We start from the raw sequence: 19,449 nt of genomic DNA, 5'->3' as shown, positions 1-19,449 counted from the left end.
CAGCGCTTTCGCAAAGACTTCAGGACTTTGTCTTCCTTGGAGCAACAACTGGAGGTGGCTCCTGTGGAGGAAGACAACAAAGGCAATGGTTTAGAATACAAGGAGGCCACAGCCACCACCGAAGAATGAGGCTGCAAGTGGGGATAGGCACCCCGTCCGTCAACTTGAACCTGCTGTCCAACTTCTTTTTTATCTAGGCGTTGGCCTTGAGCTTCTCCCAGACCTTTCGCGCCACATGCAGGACATCCTTCTGGAGAGGAATGCCAGAATCGTGCGGAGTTTCCTCAAGACCTCTGCTAGCACTCCCAACTCCTGGGGGCTTCCTCTGGAAGACTGACCCCCCTCCACCCCTCCCACCAAGAACTCCACCAGATCCAGAAGGCGGTCATGAAAGGCCTTAACGGATGCCGAGGGTTCATCATCCTCACCCCCCTTTTTTATTTTATTTTTTATTTTTTTATTTGTAATGCGTCGGTAACTCGCGAGTTTCGGAGCGCAGAAACATGGACACGAAGACAAACAAAAAAGGGACAAGACAGTTCCATAGACCGAGGGGAATCTGGGCCCTGAGACACAGGTGCCAATGCCCCACCCCCCCAGGTCCGGCATCAAAGACAGGTCCAACAGCAGTTCAGGGGGAGGCATGGTGGTACAGGAGGAAGTGGAGGACTCAAAACAACCAGTAGGGCCTGGACTGGGGGAGGGACCGGCACTGGAACCAGCAGCGCTGGAGGAACGGGTGACGAGGCAGCGCCACCACCTGCGGGATTTCCTCCTGCACTATATCCGTCAGGAGCACCTTCATTTTAGGGGAATGCATGAGGAAGACAAATCGCTCAAAGAAGTGGTCCTAGCAAGCCACAAGGTCCCTATGGGCCCAGCCCTCTGAGGCACTGGGCCTCCACTCCTGATCAAAGCGCTGAGGCATCTGGTGTGTGTAGCCGTAAGGCTGTGATGGGTTGATGTATCCTTGAGGAGGCCAGATGCCCGTACCGTACAATCCGCTGCCGCTTCCAGAGAGAAGGGGACTGGGATCATCTTGCAAAGCCCATTCGATAGGCGAAAGCACTGGCGGGCCCGGAACTGGATCCAGGATGGCCACTGAGAGGTCGTGGAGACAAAGTCCTTAAGGTGGGGAGCAGAAGTGTGGCAGATCTCCCTCCACCACGACAGCTGATTCTTCAATGTCCTGTGACAGAGAGCGCTGCAAGCTGAACATGCGTCCCAGCGGTGGTCAGCCCCCAAACACTCAAGACAGAGTGCATGGGGGTCTGAGGCCGGGAATGAGCGGTCGCATGAGGCACATCTCGTGAAACCACCTGCTGCCGACATGCGGCGGGGGAGGTGAGGCACCGAAGGGAAGTTAAATAAGATTGAAAAAACAAAATGGGGAGCAAGCGGAAAGCAAAAAAAGTCTCTGCGCTGGCTGCCAGGACCGGCACTGTGGAAAAAGGGAGTGAGGTGAGGCACCAGAGGGCAGGGCCTCACTAGGGTGTGGCCGCGCCCCAGCTCACTATACTAAATTTAAAGGGGAACCTCAATTTTTCACTGCCAAAGGTTCCGGTACTGGGACGTAGGAGTATGTACAGGTGCAGGCGGCAGTTGTTCTTTTGGAGTATGAGGAGGTGCTTCCTCGTGATCCGCCTGGCTCCTGCTGGGGTGTGGAAGGGCCAGCTAGCCTTTTCTGCAGTTCTGACACCAAGGACTAAAGTGTTGTTAGAATGTCCAATCAGATGTCCCTTCCCAGTGATGGGCCAATTGGAGTGGGATGTGGCAGCCCCATAGATGTATTTGTGTTTTTATTGTGCTTTATATAGCGCCTTTGTCCAAAGCGCTTTACATAAGAAAATCAACAGTACATAAAATCAGCAGTGCAAATCAGCGTTCAGATACTGCCAGTAACAACCAATCAGAGGACTGGAGCAGGTGAGTTTTTAGGGAGGAACGGAACAAAGAGCAAGAAGTAATGGAGCGGAAAGACAGAGGGAGCATATTCCAATTAAGAGGAGGAAAGAGCTGAAAAGAACGAAAGCGGGATTGAGCACAAGGGGGAAGGGGAACATTCAGCCTAAAAAGACCAGAAGAACGGCGGGAAGGAATATAAAATGAGAAGATAGATGCATGATAGTCAGGGGCAAGTCCATGAAGAGATTTAAAGACCAACCAAAGAAAGTTAAATTTAAGCTGGAAATAGAAAGACAGCCAGCCAAATGAGACAAAAGAAGAAGAGATAGAGTCCCGATAAGAAAGAAGACAGAGTGAGCGAATAGAAGATGGTAGATTGATTTAAGAGGAGCGAGACGTGAACAGAGAAGACCAAAGCACGTGACAGAACAATAAAATAGTCGAGAGAAAATTAACAAAGAGATAAGAAGTTTTGTGGCGTGAAAAGTGAAAAAAGGGCAGACTCTTCGAATATTATAGAGATGAAATCGACAGGAGCGAGATGTGAGAGAAATATGATGAGCAAAGGAAAGGTAGATGGTATCCTATTGCTTTCTCGGCAGTAATTACTTCGTGGTAATTTGCTACAAAGTAATTACTTTGAAATTACTTTGACAAATATGAGTTAAAAGGTAACAAGGGGGGTGAGGAGATTTTTGGGGAAGGGTTGTAATGAAAGGGAAGGGGGGCAAGAGGTGGGAGCCCCAAGATAAAAATAAAACATTCGAAGTAACATTTCAAAGTAATTACTTCATAGTAAATTACCACAAAGTAAGTACTTTCAATGAAATGGCATGGAACCTCTTGGATGCTGGCAGCGACCTAGTGGGAGGCATGGTCAGCAGAGGACTAGTCTGCATAGCCTCTGACCCTACATTGTCCGTTGTCCTCTGAGAAAATCCCAACAGACTCCTCTGTTTGAGTATCCCAGAGGATCTGCTCAGACGGGGTCACCGACAAGCTTGTTGTAGCTATGGTGACATCTAGGGCAAGTGGAAATGGGTGTGGAAGCCTGGGCAGAGCAGCCAGGGCAGACAAAGCTTAAGGGGAGATCATCACCAAGGCCTGCACCTGATGGTATGAAGCCTTGCCAGCTGATGACTGGGTAGACGACTGCCTTCTGTGCCGTTGACGTGGACGAGATTTCGACGATGTGGTTGTGGTCACTGATTTGCTGAGAGTCCTCAAAGACATTTCACTCGTTGAAGTGTGTGCTCTGGCTCCAGCCTGTTTGCTCATAGATGCCATTGACGAGGCATGCTCCTTAGATGCCAAAGCTTCTAGCGGTGATGCTAAGGGAGACCTTTCCATTGGCTGTGGGCAAAATGACCCAAAAACGACTCCTAGAGCACTAAAGTGACTGCAGTTTTAATTTATAAAATAAACTGCTCTATGTTACCCAGCCTCACGACGGGGAATACTCATACAGCATGTGAATCTATGAAAGATCCAGTGCTGGAGAAAGCTACCTGTAGTAAGCCCATAGTAAAAAAAAAAATATATATATATATTTTTCAGGAGGTCTTGATGAAACCAAGTATTTCATACTGAACCCAACATTTAGCAATGAGTGCTTAGTAAAGACACGAGGAGCAGCCCACAAAGGCACATCCAGAGGCATATGGACTGTAACCGCTACAGAATGAATTTTGGCCAGTACTGCACGAGTGTGCAATTAGAAATCATGACAACATCCAAAGATCAAATGAGGTCTGCTTTCCAGAAGACCACCAAGTAAACACAAAGTCTGTCTGAAAAACAAATGTATGTTGTGAAGTACAAGATGAAACTAAGATCCATACTAACATTCATGTTATTCAAGATTCTTTGCAGTTGAAAGTAAGGGGCTTCAAAAGAAGGCAGGCAAACTGTTCCATAATTGACATGAAAAATAGAAGGATGCGTCTTCAACACAAGCTTGTCCTTATGAAATACTGTACATGGCTCCAGATGCGAAAGGATCCTGCTACTTGCCAAATCCTTTGAGTTGATGTTTGCAAGTAGTCTACGCTTGAGATCTCTGAATACCTTAGTGAATTTTTGGATGGGAAAAGCATGCATATGAGAGCCAATAAATTATTGAGCAAAGTCCGTCTTAGGCAGCTTTGCCACTTGTTACACCCAAGATACATTCTGCACGTGAATTTGATGGCACAGATATTGAACTGTTGGTGAACTGAAGTCTTGAAAAGCACAGAAGAACAAGTTACTTACCCCTGGGAACGTTCTTTCGACTGGATGGTTGCTCCCATATATTCCTCATCTATGATATCTCCAATAGCCAGCTTCAGCTGCATCAGGAAAAATGTTCGTCAGAGGGCGCTGTGCGTCGATGCAGTCAACTCGATGTCCCTCCAGGGCCTCTGTCTTGAGGATGACGTCATCTAAGGTATATATGGAACGTGCAGTACCTGTTGGCTTCAGTTCTGTTTTTTCTTGTCTTTCTTACAGTAGAACTACCAGCATTAATGTGGTTTAGACCATACTAGACTCTGAAGAAGCGTCTGCTTCCGGCGGCCCGGTGACGTCCAGCGAGTTTTGGAGCCTGGGCTTCCTTTTCCTCGCTGGCCGCTGTCGAGGCACCATGAAGGCGCCGGGGAATCTTCGGGAGTACAAGGTGGTTGGGCGCTCCTTGCCTACACTTAAAGCCAAAATCCCTCCCCTCTACCGCATGAGAATATTTGCACCCAACCATGTGGTGGCCAAATCCCGGTTCTGGTACTTCGTTTCTCAGCTTAAGAAAATGAAAAAGGCTTCTGGAGAGATTGTCTACTGCGGCCAGGTGTTTGAGAAGTCTCCATTGAGGGTGAAGAACTTTGGTATCTGGCTGCGCTATGATTCTCGAAGTGGAACTCACAACATGTACAGAGAATACAGGGACCCGACTACTGCAAATGCAGTAACTCGATGCTACCGGGATATGGGTGCTCGCCATCGCGCCAGAGCCCATTCTATTCAGATTATGGAGGTCAAAGAGATTGCGGCCAGCAAGTGGCGTAGGCCTGCAGTCAAGCAGTTCCACAACTCCAAAATCAAGTTCCCTCTTCCACACAGAGTTCTGCGTCGCCAGCAGAGACCACGTTTTACCACCAAGAGACCAAACACATTCTTCTAAAAGGAAAACTGTCCTGTTGGGGTTGTGTACTAATAAATTCTGTTTGGAAAAAAAAAAAAAAATAACAATAACATGGAAATTCTACTGCAGGGTAGGCTGGGAGGGGCAATGGGGAATACGTGGGAGGAACATCCAGTTGAAAGAACGTTACCAGGGGTAAGTAACTTGTTCTTGAAATGGATTGTGTCCTCCCAAGTATTCCTCATCTATGATAGACTCCCAAAGCAGTATTCGTTTTGGCAGAGGGAGACACATTTTGTCATCAAGGGATGTTATGATCTGAATAAGGACTGCTTTCCCAAAGCTTCATCCTGATTTAAGGTGGAATCAAGGCAACACCGCTTTGTAAATGTGTGAATGGTACACCAAGTGGCTGCCTCACAATTTCTTTATTATAGGAATAACTCTTTGCAGAGCGGAAGAAATAGCCATACCCCTAGTGGAATGGGCTCTCCAGCCTTCTGGGATCTTTTCCAGCTAAAATAATCCATCTGGACAAGGTTTGTTTAGTTACAGCCTGTCCCAGTTTATGACCAGTGTATCCTATAAACAGTTGGTCATCTAGACTAAACTGACATCCTTGAAATGTAGTAACTCTGAGCCCTTCTTGGGTCAAGTCTGTGTAACCTTTCCTCTTCCTTGCCAGGATGAGGCGGAGGGTATAAAGTAGGTAATACTATCTTTTGTCCCAAATGAAAATCTGATATAATCTTAGGTAGAAATGAAGGTTTGACCTTAAGGATGAGCTTGTCCTTATAAAAAGACTGTAAAAGGTGGTTTAGAAGATAGTGCCTGCAACTCACTCACCCTACGGGCTGATGTTAATGCTACTAACAAGATGGTTTTGAATGTTAGTAGTCTTAAGGGACATGAATGGAGTGGTTCAAATGGTGCACACATGAGAAACTTCAAAACAAGATTAAGGTTCATAACAGGAACGTGAAAAGGAGATGAAGGGAACACGTTACTGAGTCCCTTTAGAAATTGTATCACCAAAGGTATTTTAAAATATGACATTTCCTCAGACGAGCGCCTGAGGATGAAAAGCGCAGCTAAATAACGTTTAATGGTTCCAACCTGGAGCCCCAGATTGGCCAAATGCAGCAGAAAAGATAACACCTCTGGGGTTTTGCATAGAAAAGGATCCACATTCTTATACCTACACCAGCTGTAGAATTTGTTCCAACAGCAGTGGTACAAAGACTTTGTTGCTGGCCTTCGTGCCGAAAGCAAAATCTCTGTTACGTCATCCGGGAGGTCCCAATCCTTGTACCTCAGCCTCACAGAAACCATGCGTGAAGGCTGAGTGTCTTGACCTCTGGATGGAGAACCCAACCCTCCTCTCGCGAGAGAAGGTCCTCTCTTTGTGAAAGTAGTATTAGAGGGTAGATGGACATGTCCAGAAAGTCCAGGTAGCACGCCCTCCTGGCCCAATTCGGGGCAGTTAGGACTGTGGATTTCGCGAACTTTTTCAACCTCCTGATCACGCAAGGTATGGCGGGTACTGGAGGAAACACGTACAGGAGTGGAAACTCCCAGTCCACCATGAACGTGTCTGCTAGCACTTCACTTGGGGTAAATATCCTGGAGCAGAACAGTTCACACTTCCGGTTGTCACTGGTCACGAACAGGTCCTCCTGAGGGGTTTCACAAGAAGTGAACATGTGAAGGACTTCCTGAGCTAGTTCCCACTCGTGGGAAACTGTGCTCTACCTGTTCAAAGCGTCCACCGCCGTGTTCTCCTCTGCGGCTAGGTGAACTGCTGAAAGAGAGATCCTCCTTGTATTGCCCAGAACCAGAGATGCATTGCCTCTCTGCACAGTGGAAGTGACCCTACATCTCCTCTCTTGTTCAGGTAGTACATGGCCACTGTGTTGTCCATTATCATCAGGACATTCTTTCCCTGTACATGTACAGAGGGCAGAAAAGCATGATGCCATGAGGCTGAGCCACCACAAGAAGTCGAAGACCGGGAGACGCTGGGCACTCTGAAATTTGGTGACTATCTGCAGAATGTCTTGAGCCCTCACCTCGGGTGGCAATGTCTTTCCCAAGGATGCATCCAGTACAGCCCCGATGAATTGGAGCTTTTGAGATGGTATCATATGGGACTTCTTATAATTGAGGGAGAAGCCCAGTCTGCAGAGAGAGTGGCAGGTCACGCTGAGATGATCCAGGACTTGTTCGGGAGAATGCGCCCTGATCAGCCAATCATCCAGGTAGGGGAAGACAATCTCCCCTCTCCTGAGACTCGCTACCGCCACCTCCATCAGTTTGGTGAAAACCCCCGGGCGGAGGTCAGCCCAAACGACAGAACTCGGAACTGATAAGAACCGCCATCAGCGAACCTCAGGTACTTTCTGTGCTTGGATAGGCACATGAAAATAAAGCATCCTGAAGGTCCAATGACCTCATCTAATCCTGGAGTTAGAGGGCCTGAAGGATCTGAGAAAGTGTGACCATCTTGAACTTGTCCTTCCTGAGGATCTTGTTCAAGTGTCTCTAGTCCAAGATGGGTCTCGGTCCTCTGTCATTCTTGGGGATAGGGAAATATGGAGAATACCATCCTTTGTTCCTCTCCGTTACAGGTACTGGCTCTATAGCACCTTTCTCTAGCAGGCTCAACATTTCCTGAAAAGGGAACCGATCTGGAACCTTTGACGAATGGCTTCCTGATGGATGATTCTGAGGTCTCTGAATGAAGGGGAGGCAGTAACCTTGGGCTATGGTTACTAATGCCCAAGCATCTGAAGTAATACCCCTCCATTCTTTCAGATGCTAAGACAGTCTGCCTCCCACCGCAGTGTTGTGAGTCAAGACCTAAGAGAGGTTTTGAGACAGATGAAGCAGCGTCTGATGGTAAAGATCCACTGCTTGGGAGGGCTTTGCACCTCTCCCTCGTCCACCACAGGGGAATCTTCTTTGGCCTCCTTGACCAGCAATCCTCTTGCTCTTCCAATTGAGGAATAGTAGCTAAATGATGTATCCCTCCAAGAAGGTCGACTGGTGTGAAAGGGCTGAGGCTTCCTAATAGCGGCACCTAGAGGCTTGGCTGCCGCCTTTGAGGTCTGCAGCTTCTCAAGGTTTTCGTCAGCCTGGCTGCCAAAAAGATGAGACCTGTCAAAAGGCGTATTAAGGAGTCTAGACTGCATGTCCGTTGCAAATCCAGACTTCATTAACCACGCAACCTGCGTATCACTGTGCTTGCCGCCATGGCTCTGCTGATACTGTCAGCAGAATCCAAACCTGACTGTAGAGACTCATATATGGCCTCTTTGCCATCTTTTACAATGGCCAAAAAGCCGTCTCGTTCTTCACCTTCGGGAATATGTTGAGCCGCCATGGATGCACAGTACTATAGGGTGAAGGTAAATTGTGCAAGAGCACATGTAGAGTTGGCTGATTTGAGAGCCGTACTCCCGGCAGAAAAGACTTTCCTTGACCAGGTGTCTATATGCTCATCATCCCGATCTGGTGGAATGGTCAGATAGGCTGCTTGCTTGGAGGTAGCGGTTGCTGCTGGCACCACCAGGCTTTCTGGGGTAGGATGTTTAGACAAATAGCTGGGGTCACTATTTGATAGCCTATATTTTTTGTCACATTTTTATTAACTGCCCGACTCGATTTAGGTGCCTCCCAGTTTGCACTTACTCTCTTCTGTAGTGCGACATGACAAGGTAGGATTGGATCCCTTTCAGAACCTTTGTCTAGGATATCTGTGAGGTCATTCTGCTAAAAAAGGAGGCAGGCCTGTTCCATCCCATAAAATCTGTGACCCTGGTCATTAAATACCTGTAAGATGCCTCTGCGTGATCATCTGGTTCTGGATTGCCAAAATCCTACTCTGTTGAGGGGTCCACTCCACTGGCTGTTTGTAAATTCTCACGCAGGTCCTACATCCTAGATTCCTCCGTTATAAAATGATCAGGAACATTAGGAGTGCCATATTGTAATCCAAACGGTGGATCATTGTTGTCTAAAGGCTCATTGTCTGAGAGATTTGAAAAAAATCCTTTCTAGTCAATGGTGTAAAGGATTTTTGAATTACTGGTAAAGGAGTCTATGCTTTCGAGCCAGATGCCAATGGAGTCTTCACCAAATTTGATTTTTGCGATGTCTTCGATGAAGAGGTCTTGGGTGTTGATGGCATCAACGGGGTCGATGACTTAGAACGTTGACAGACTTTGATGGCTTGATGGATCCTTTGTCCCGGGCTCGAGGGCGCACAGGCCTTAGCCTGAGCCCTTTCCTAACAGGCTTCAGAAGGCGCAGTAGGAACATGCCCGCTTCGCGGGATTCGGACTCTCGTAAATGTTTAGCATTTCCTGCTTGAATGATTCCCATTTAGCCGGAGTAGAGGTCATAGTAGGGCAAGATATACTCCTCTCTGGAGAAGAGTCGGACGAGGAAGACAAAGTAGGCGATTTATGATGCCTTCTCTTTGATTTCGAAGACGAGGAGTGACGAGAGACCATGATCTGGACCTTTTAGTCGTCTTCCAACGAGGAGAATCCTCTCTCGCTTCGTCAGATTAATGTTTATTCGACAGGGTAGTCAAGGGGATTTCTTGGGGAGTCTACCTACCTCAAATTTCCCTTTACGCTCCTTCAGAGTTTTTCCAGTCATCGGTTGACACTTCTCACAAGTCGAGGTCTTGTGCTCCACACCAAGACACCACAAGCACACCTGATGTGGGTCATATTTTAGCGTCACAGTCTTGCCATTTCTTAAACCAAGTCTTCGGGGTTGTCGGAGCCGAAGACGAGGACATTAATCACAAACTTGAAGTGATATATGAAGCGTGCCGTAGTTCATGAAGCAAAAGCTTATTCGGAAAATCGGAACTGAAGCCAACGGGCGCTGCACATTACATTTACACCTTCGATGACGTCATCCTCGAGACAGGGGCCATCGAGGGACATCGAGTCGACTGCATCGGCGAACAGCGCCCTATGCCGAAAACATTTTCCAAAGCAGCGGAAGCTTGATATTGGAGATATCATATATGAGGAATACATGGGATGACACAATCTATCCAAATACTGGAGGCTGCATTTGCATGATGAAGACCAAGTGTCTCCCAGTTAATTCCTCACTTCTGTGTGATAAACTGTGATGGGGTAGTGAATCTGGTAATGTCAATCATAGTCCCATTGCTAGCCAACCAAAGGTTGGAAAGCCTTTGTTCATGTTGAAGTAGCTTTGCTGTGCTCTGTGTACATCAGAGTCACCTGAGTCTGGCTAATAAGTGGGAATTATTTTAGGACCAGAAAGGTTTCCTTTAACTTCAGCAGATCGATGCCATGGACCCTGTGAATTCAGAAGGACTTAGAGTTTCTCTCCCTCCAACTGATCTCGTAGTGTGTTGGGGGGCATATACTTCAAAGAATGTCCAAAACATGGCTTAATAACATAGTGATAACAGAAGACATGATAGATGGTTCCCTGGAGTGAGAAACCTTTTCTTTTAACCCTACCAAGCCGAGAGTGGGGTTTCATTGCTCATATCTAGAGTGTTGGGCAAAGGTATTTTAGAAAAGCACTCTAGAAATTAATGAGCAGGGGCTTTTGATTGGCAGAGAATTGTGAAATTGACTTCTGGATGGCTGAGATCCTTTCTGTGAAGGTAATGGCTACCAAAGCCAGAGCCTGCAAAAAATGGAAGCTTCTTCATGGGCTGTAGTATTTGATGCTTGATCACTATAAACAGGTGGCCGAAGATCTCTCCAACCTGGGCTAGCTAGACATTGGAAAACTCTACATGAGGAGTTTAAACTTGAGTCGAGACACCAAGATGATTGGCATCAACAATCTGACACACAGGAGTTTTAACATATCTGGTAAATAAAGTGGTTCATCTTGCTTCTCCTTCATTCATAGCTTTCACTTTATTTTCAAATGACGCAGATGAAGGATTAATAGCCCTTTAAGCCATTACAGTCTCAGACTAGAAACACATATGATCCACTAATAAATGCACAGCTATTTTAATCTCTCTTTAATTTTACATCTTTTTGAAGTATACTTTGTAGACATTCTCAGATTTGGCTGGGTTAAAGTGAAGTATTTCTATGGATAAACCATAGGCTTGGTACAAGAGCAGAGAGCTGTGAAACGTTGTGGAAGAATAAACAAAAAAGGCTCAAACTACATTTTTAAACTGCTTGCCCAGGTATCTTAGTGGTGCGTGGACGTGTTCAGTACTGCAAATTCAGTGCTGGACTGCTGCTGGGGCCTAAGCTTCTCGGACACCAGATAACTAGTAGCAATGTGTATGCACACTGGATCCCAGCAGGACTCTGGGACAGTTACAGCTTGGGCCAGTTTCGGCACAGTAATGTAATAAGGTTGCAACCTGAGTGGATAAGGAAAAACGCCACAAGTCTGAATCTAGAAATGCACTGCTGTAGGGCATCCGCTGGCGTTGCTGGGTGCTTGGTGATGGCAGCCGGAGTTATCTGATGCATAAGGTGGGCCAATGTTTCTGCCATCTGCTTACTACCTCAAGGGTAGTAGACCCAATGTAAAGTAGGTGGTGACCCCAGACTACCCTCTTATGCATCATCACAGTGGAATCAGGACATGTCGTTGATATCACAGTGAAGTTCCTTCTTTTCCTTTGTTGAAACTTAGGGATTTGTGTTTTGTCCCACAGCAATGTTCCTCCCGCACTAGACTTATTCTCTCCATAATAGCACACAGTATCATCGTTTTCTCTCTTAGGGTTGTGGGGCTTTAATGGACCCTCTCTGCCAGCATGCAGTAGCTCACTCTCCCGACTACACCATGCCCCCCCACGGCCCTTTAACCTTCGTTGTCATGGGCAGACATCTTGTTAGTCTCCTGGTTGGTTTTTTATGGTCTGCAAGACCTTTCACTGAGCTGGGTCTCTTGCTCGTCTAAGGGGCGGGTGCTCATCATCCGGTTCCACCAGCCCCTCACTTATCCTGGGGTCTGTGAGCAAGCTCTTGCACCTCCACTCCAGGCAATGACTGCCAACACCTTACCACCCCTCGCTGCTTCCCACTCCATGCTCGGGTTTGCAGGTTCTCTTCGCCATGATGCTCTCTTCAGGTGGATTACTTATTTGGCTTGTTACACCTTCATCAGTGGCTAAGTGGACTCTGGATATGCCTACTTTTCGATCTGAAAGTTTTCCAGCCTTTTGACATGCTGTCCCAGCTCATCTTGAGACTCAGTCACTGGTTCATTGTCTGAAGTGTACCAGCAGGTCTCTCTGTACTTCCCTGCATCAGTGCTCTCCGCTCCAGATTCCGGTCTCTCTCCAACTGGAACCAAATAGCTGATAATGTTTTTGGCCTCATAGTTGTCTGGGGCAATTTGCCACAAACCAACAAAAGGGTTGAGATAAGAGATCATGATATACCAAAAGCAATGCTGCTCTCCCTGGCAAGGTTAATGGTCCTCAAATCCTTCAAGTGTGTAGCAACTGGCAGCCGAGTGAGAACCAGTATATTGCCTCTCTCCAGGGCAAATCTGGTTGATTCCTAAAGTAATGACTCGTCAGCTACCTGGGCTTTGCAGACAGACACGCTGGAAGGACTGGGCTCCACTATAAAAAATGAACCTGGGTTCAACAATTTCACCCAATTATCTGTGATCTACAAAGCGGGGTTCTCAGTTAAGCAGTCCGTTTCAGTTTTACCAAACAATGCTCTAACATGGAATCCCCTACCCCAATTGTCAACAGGGAGAATAGCGGTGTGTGAAAGATCCAATGTACCGGAGGGTGCTGGTTGGTACGCTGTACAGACTTTGCTCAAAGACGTGGGTCTATCTTCTCACAAGTAAAGTAGCACCATGGGCGGAAGCTTCTGTCTAAGAGCAGAATGCCCAATCAGATCAGACAGTTCTGTTCCATCATTATGCAGACATGCATTAGAAATTAATCTTCAAAAGACTATAGGACAAGACCAGTTCTATATGTTTTATTCGTTTCAGCATGAAAGCTGAACTTGGTGCAATCTCTTGGCGGCTTATGGAGATGTACTGTAATGTAGAAAATGGGCAGAGAAGCTTCCCTTGGCAGATGCCCTTGGGCAAAATAACTCCTGAAAGCCAGAACATACAGAGCAATTGCATGAAGGAACAAGAATGGTTCTGAGGTCTTTAAATTTAGTGGCTGTACAAAAATTAGGTTTGTGCCGTGCCCGGTGTTAGGCAAGATTGTATGCAGTAACACTGCCAGCATGGCAGAGTGCACCAGCCTTGCCCTCTTGGCAATAGGTAAACCAACCTTTGGTATAAGTCTGTACTACACAAGTTGGTAGAGTGACTGAGCAGCCAGGCTCAAGAGGGTTCGATGTGAGCTGTAGGGTTGCAACAGTTTCACAGTGACGAGTATCCAAATAACTCTTATACTCAAGGTTTCTTGATTAAACAATTATTTATTATTTTAACAGTCATTTTTAAAATAAGCCTTCTTTAGAAGGGAGCAAATATTTAACACTTACATATACCTCAAAAGAGACACTCTCAGTGTCAATAAATCAGTAGATACCCTTTTGGGATGGCACACAGACACTTCCTACACACTGAGGTGACTGCAATAACTAGGACACCGTGGACATTGATATATCACTGGTACATTTAGAGCAATACTGAGTTTGGTGTCAAAAAGAAAGGGGTAGGGAAGGAAATAATGGTTAGCAAGTTTCTCAAACAGGTAAGCACTTTTGAACCCCCACTGCAATGTAGATTAACCCTTTCCCAGCTATAAAAGTAAAGAATGTATTACTTTTTGGGGGACAGATCAAACACAAAGTCAGAGGTTAGAAGAGTCTTCAGGGAGCCAGGACAGGCAATGTCACCTGAGCAAAGCCTAGAGGAGCTGAGGCACTTCTTGAAGGTAAGTAAAAAGTCTTGCACAATGTTATAGAGAGTTTTGTAGAAAAATAAACAATTGTTGGGCCCCAAGCTGGGAGGCTTGTGGGGGGCAAAGCTGAAGCTGAAAGCAACTCTGCAAAAGGCAACAAATGAAAGTCTCAACTGAGAGCAAGCAAGCTACCCAACAAGAGGTAAGTACCCCTTAGTTGACAGTATCTAAGCTCTGAAGAAATTAGTTCCAACTGGCTTCTGTTCCTGTTGTAGTATGGCAGATCCTGTTGTTCCTGGGCCTCAGTCGTGGGGACAAGAGGGAGGACGCCTGGGGACTCCTGCACTATGATTCGAAGGTCGGCGACGGCAATGGGCAAAGTTCAGATCAGCGGCACTTTGCGCTTTCAGCTTCTCGCGAATGGCACCACTGCGGTTCTTAGACACCTTGTGGGTTTTCCTTGCTTCTGGGGTTCTGCATTCTGTTGAGGTGGCTCAGGCTTGGTCAGCCCTGCTTCGAAGGAGTCCGGAGGATCTTCCTGGAGCTCGGGTCCGGCTTAAAAACGATGCACTTAATTTGGGTGTTCCTGTCCCTGGAACTCTGTTCCTGCAGCAGCAATGGAAGTACAGCCAGCAAAGCGAGGATTTCCAGATGTGTTCGTCTTGGGGTCGATTGGTCCCACCAACCCAAGGGGAGGAGTCATCCTTTGCAGGGCTTCTCTAGTCGAGTCGAATTCGGAGCTTTGGCACTGCAGCAGAGCTTCACTGGGCAAACCAACAGTCCAGGAGTTGAAGCACGCTTCTCTTCCAAGTTCTTCTTCGGATTCCTTCGTCCAGTGGTCGACTCTGCCTTCCTTGCAAAAGACCTTGCCTTTTATGCACGTCTCTCCCATTATTTGAAGCCTAGCTGTCACTCACACAGCAGGGTGGCTGTCCTCCAAGGACAGACAGCCGGCCACCAATCACCTTTGGGTGCATTCCTGTAACCAAGGAGAATAAGCACAGGGAGTTTCGGGAACCTCCCTTGCTTCCTGCCCTGCCACACACACTGGAGCTAGAGGCGGGCTTCACCAGTGAACCCCGCCAAAGACAAAACAAACAAAAGGACCAAACCTGGTTTGGCGGGCAGAGTAAATCTCAAGAAAGACCTTTCCACAAGAAATGGCGAAAAAAGAAGACCAGGGCGATTTTGACAAAATTGGCACCCATGGGTGCTATAATGCAGCTGCGAACACAGTCTGCGGTAAAAACACACAATGGTAGGAAAAAGTAAAGTAAACCACTCAACAGCCATTCATTGTAGAAAGGGTAACAAACATGTTCACTGAGAAAGTAGACAAAGGGGATACTAAGTAACCCATCCAAAACTCTATGTAAGATAGTGTGTGCTGGGTCTACAAAGTTACAAAATGTAAGTAAAGACAATTTCACTTTACTGCTCTTGGAAACAGTAGTTTAACCAAGAGAAGATATTTAAACCTTTGGGAAAACCGAAAGACTTCCCTGTGCCACTGCACTGACTGTGCTGTGTGTCAATGTAAAAAGATGATGCCTATGGAGTTTGTCAGCCTCCAAAACCAAAAGAAACAGAGTTCAAATCTAAGAAAAATACAAGAGAGAATGGGAAAAGGGTCTCACTCTCTCCAGGATCAAAATGTAAAGTCCTAAAGTCCAGCAAAAGAGCTGGGGTCTCTATGGGAAAAGGGAATTTGCACATTTCTGAGAATTCTCCCTAACACCCGGACACACACCCTAGGCCCAACCTCCCCCATGTTGAAGAAGCCCTCCGCCCGAGACTGCAATTTATCCTGTGCACTGCTTGAACATGCTGCAGGATACATAATAAATTAACAAAATTTTCATTTGCTCACCAGGTCAGCCAATGCCCGAACAGTGGAATGGTCCAAAGGCATAGATATGGCTCAAACGCTGCTGGTATTTTACTATCAGGGTGAGAATTGTGACAGATGCAATGAGCATCACATCCAGGGTGCATAACAAGCTCACAAAGTTTGCATGCTTCATTTACTATCTTTGACACGGTCACAGAATTGACCTTGGGGGGATGGGGACCACACAACCTGGGGCAGAAAGCCTACCAGGAAGTTCACCAGAGCCAGCCCTGAACCAGAGGCGGGGTGTGGGGCTTTGGAGGGCCCCATTCTCGGTCCATTCTACCCATGCCTGGCTAAATTAACTAAGTACTACCTTTTCTTGTTCCATACCCGTTGTGCACAATGCTGGACAGTCTTTCTAGTTTCACCTTAGAACTTAATTTCCCACCTTAGAACTTCATTTCCCAGAACGCCTGGCAGTGGAACAAAGAGCAAGCAACCCAACTGAGACAGAACGGGCGAGGAACTGCAAGACCTCGGAGTGATCCGCATATCAAACCAGAAATGCAGACACTCTATAAGACACAGACTCTAAAAGTGATTGTAACCTCAGCAGGCCCGTGGAGCAGTCTGCATGTCAAACTAACAATGCAGATGCTAAGTTTAATCCTGACATGGTCTGTGAAATTGGTACGCCTTTATCAATGCTGGCGGATCTACAAACTCTGAAACTTACTAAACCTTTGAGCGGGCCCCCATTACCAAAAGCTGTCAAACCTGCATACGAAAAGGGGGAAAGGCTTTAAGTCTGTTATATGCGTGTGCACACCTGTATCCCAGCCCCTGAGGAGAAGGAAGCCAGTGGATTGTCTGGGGACCGAGCTGAGGGAGGGAACCAGTGGAAGGGGGGCGGAGGGTGGGAGGACAAAAAGGGACCTGGAAATCAAGGCAGTGTGGTTTGTTGGGGGTAAAGTCAAGGGAGAACAAGGAGGACCAAAAAAAAAGTGTAGGTTAGACAGGGCAGAAAAGTGTGGAAGAGGATTGCTGAAAGTGTGTGTTTGATGGAGAAAGTGGTACATGGGTGTGAGAGATGAATAGAGGTCTAGTATGGGGGAATGACCGAATGGAAGGTCTAGTTTATACAGACTTTGGACTTTGCTGCACTGCACAAGGATAGGTTGTGACCGTCTGACCCTCCACTCACCCCCCCCTCCCATGTAAAAGAACTCCTAGCCACTGGGCCTCATTATGGGTTTGGCGGTAACCCTGCCAGTGCTACCGGAGGGTTGCCGCCAGACCCGTAATAATTTACCTGCGCCTTACCTCCCTTTGCCACCAGCTCATTACGAGTCCGGCAGCCGGGAAGTCAGGCGCCAGTATATTTGTTAAGCCACATTCCCATAGAGTCCCGTAGGACTCTTATGGGAGTGGGGACACAGGAGCACCGGGACCGTGAGCAACGGTGCCAATGATCCTGTGAAGAGTCTGCCTACCGTGGCCGTTGCGCCCAGCAGGGTCAGACCTGTTGGGCACAGCGGCCACGGCAGGCAGACTCACAGTTTGCCGGTCCAAAAACAAGGGTACCGGTGAGTTTACCGGCACTCGTTTCTGGAACAGACTGGCAAACTTATAACGGGGCCCACAATTTTCTTTTCACTGTTGGGAAACACCTTTTTACAGTCTTCTTTCCTGACAGTGAACCGAGCTGGGATTAAGGGCGGGGGGGGAGGGGAGGAGGAGTATGTAGTCAGCTTGCCACCCGAGTGGATCTTTTAATAGCCAGACCGGGACATTTGGCAGCAGGACACTGCTACCATCGTGCAAGGGGAAAGATGTCCCGCTGGCAGGACAATGTCCCATAATGACAGGTCAGTCCCGTGAACTACAGGGCCCCTCAGCGGGATGGTAAACTTCCTGCTTTTGCTTTGGGCTGCCTGTGAAAAGGAGTCTGTGGGGCATGGAACCCACCCTGTCGTTTCGGCTTTTCCATGGTGCACACTTTTGTGTGTAAGTTTGAGCTCCGGGCAGCAGAACGGCTATCCCAGGGACCGGACACGTTGCTCTGTATCAACAGAGCATTACAATGGGAGCCATTAGACATTGATGGGAGGGAGGGGGGACTATTAGCAGGGACTTTTGTCCCTTAAGAAAGGTGATTGGGGGTGATCAGAAGTGAGAAGGGTGCATAATGTTGCATGCTTTATGAAATAATGACTATGGCTTTATAACCCAAGAGGGATTTGTTAGGCTTACATTAATCTGCATGATGCTATTGTGACTTTGCATGCAGGATGGGTAGAATAAAACTTAAAGCATACTCTTATTGCTCAACATATATTTCTATAGTTATATAATGTAAAGTTAGTTTATTATGAAAGGCTAGTTTATTATGTAATGTGGTTTTCTTCCAAAGCATTGCTATACTTAAAGTATTATTTAAGCACATGAAATGCGAAGCAAAACCTTCATAAATATCTAGATCAACTAAACCTGAGAAGGTCTGTTCAGCTGCTTAAATTGCCCACATCCCGGTTTCACCATTTAGCCAAAGCGTGTCTTCCTGGGTAAATTATTTAATTGCACAGTATCTTATCTGCAGCTCCATAAATGAGTCAAGTCAGAGCTTATGTTAATATGTCATGCTATTTATTTTTTTAATAATAATGACTATAGATTTGCTCCATATATAATAGTGCAATTTAGGTATTTTATAGCACAACGTTATTTGCCACTCGACTTACTTTTGGCAACTTATTCTAAAGTCACCTCCATGGTGCCTACAAGTATCAAAGACTGATGATGTTCCTTCCAATGTCGTTTTCAATAAAGTAACTTTTGTTGGTGCAATTCATAAGCAAATTAGGAGTTTTGCATGTATTTTGCCCCACAGAGCCTGGATTGAGTTGTAATAGATGAGTTGCCTGCATCTGTAATGGCCCGGCAGCTGTTTGTTATGAGGTGTATGTGTTAAAATGCCATCTGCCACTAATGTTACCAAAAATGTTGATTGGGGGTGCGAATGATACCGTATGAAATCACGTGCACTGCGTTTGGGGGATAAAGTAGCAGAACTTTTTTCATGGCTCAGCACCGACACTCTTACAATGCTGGATACTTCACAGCGTTTTCCAGCTTCGAGAACTTCCAAGAACTAAATTGCATCATATTCTGGGCATCCACCTATGTCCTTACATTGATTCAAATTCCTCAAACTGTGGATCCATACAGGCTGTTGGAAGGAAGGCAACCACAACATTCCAAAGCGCAAGTGCGCCACATGCACCAAAAGGGACCTTTTCAAAACGCAGTACTCCACAAGGGCACAGCCGCAAAAACAAAGGCAGGACGTACACTTTTGATATGCAATCTAGACAAAAGCATCAACATTAGCAGCACAAAATCCTGTGGGACCAACAAAGTGGGGGTAGGCTTATTGGGGGCATTAGTAGACTGTCTAAAGAAGCACTAGAGAAGCATGACGAGGACTAGCTCGACTAGTAAGCTTCCGTGACAGACTCCAAAAGCTTAGCAATACTATTTTTGACCCAAGAGGCAAGACCAAGTATTGAGGAGACCGCTAAACCTCCATTATCCTGTGCTATATTAAAATGCTTTTGCTGCTACAGCTTGGTAGGAAAATAAACACGGATCATCAGGAGACTCCAGTCGAAAAGTAACAACGCTGTAATACAGCCAGGGTTCCAGGGAAATTAAACGCCA

General features: G+C 46.7%; 1 protein-coding gene and 1 pseudogene across 7 annotated transcripts in view; one reads left to right on the top strand and one right to left on the bottom strand.

Moving 5' to 3' along the window:
* Positions 1–19,449, bottom strand: part of RASAL2 (RAS protein activator like 2) — a 1,332,618-nt gene that overhangs the window by 394,052 nt on the left and 919,117 nt on the right. The gene's annotated exons all lie outside the window — the stretch shown is intronic.
* LOC138533606 (large ribosomal subunit protein eL20 pseudogene) lies at positions 4,494–5,130 on the top strand (annotated as a pseudogene).

This window comes from Ambystoma mexicanum, chromosome 1q (assembly GCF_040938575.1).
Source record: "Ambystoma mexicanum isolate Mex_15411 chromosome 1q, UKY_AmexF1_1, whole genome shotgun sequence".
Classification (NCBI taxonomy): domain Eukaryota; kingdom Metazoa; phylum Chordata; class Amphibia; order Caudata; family Ambystomatidae; genus Ambystoma; species Ambystoma mexicanum.
The sequence above is the reverse complement of the archived record's forward strand: the minus strand, read 5'-3'. Positions and strand labels throughout refer to the sequence as shown.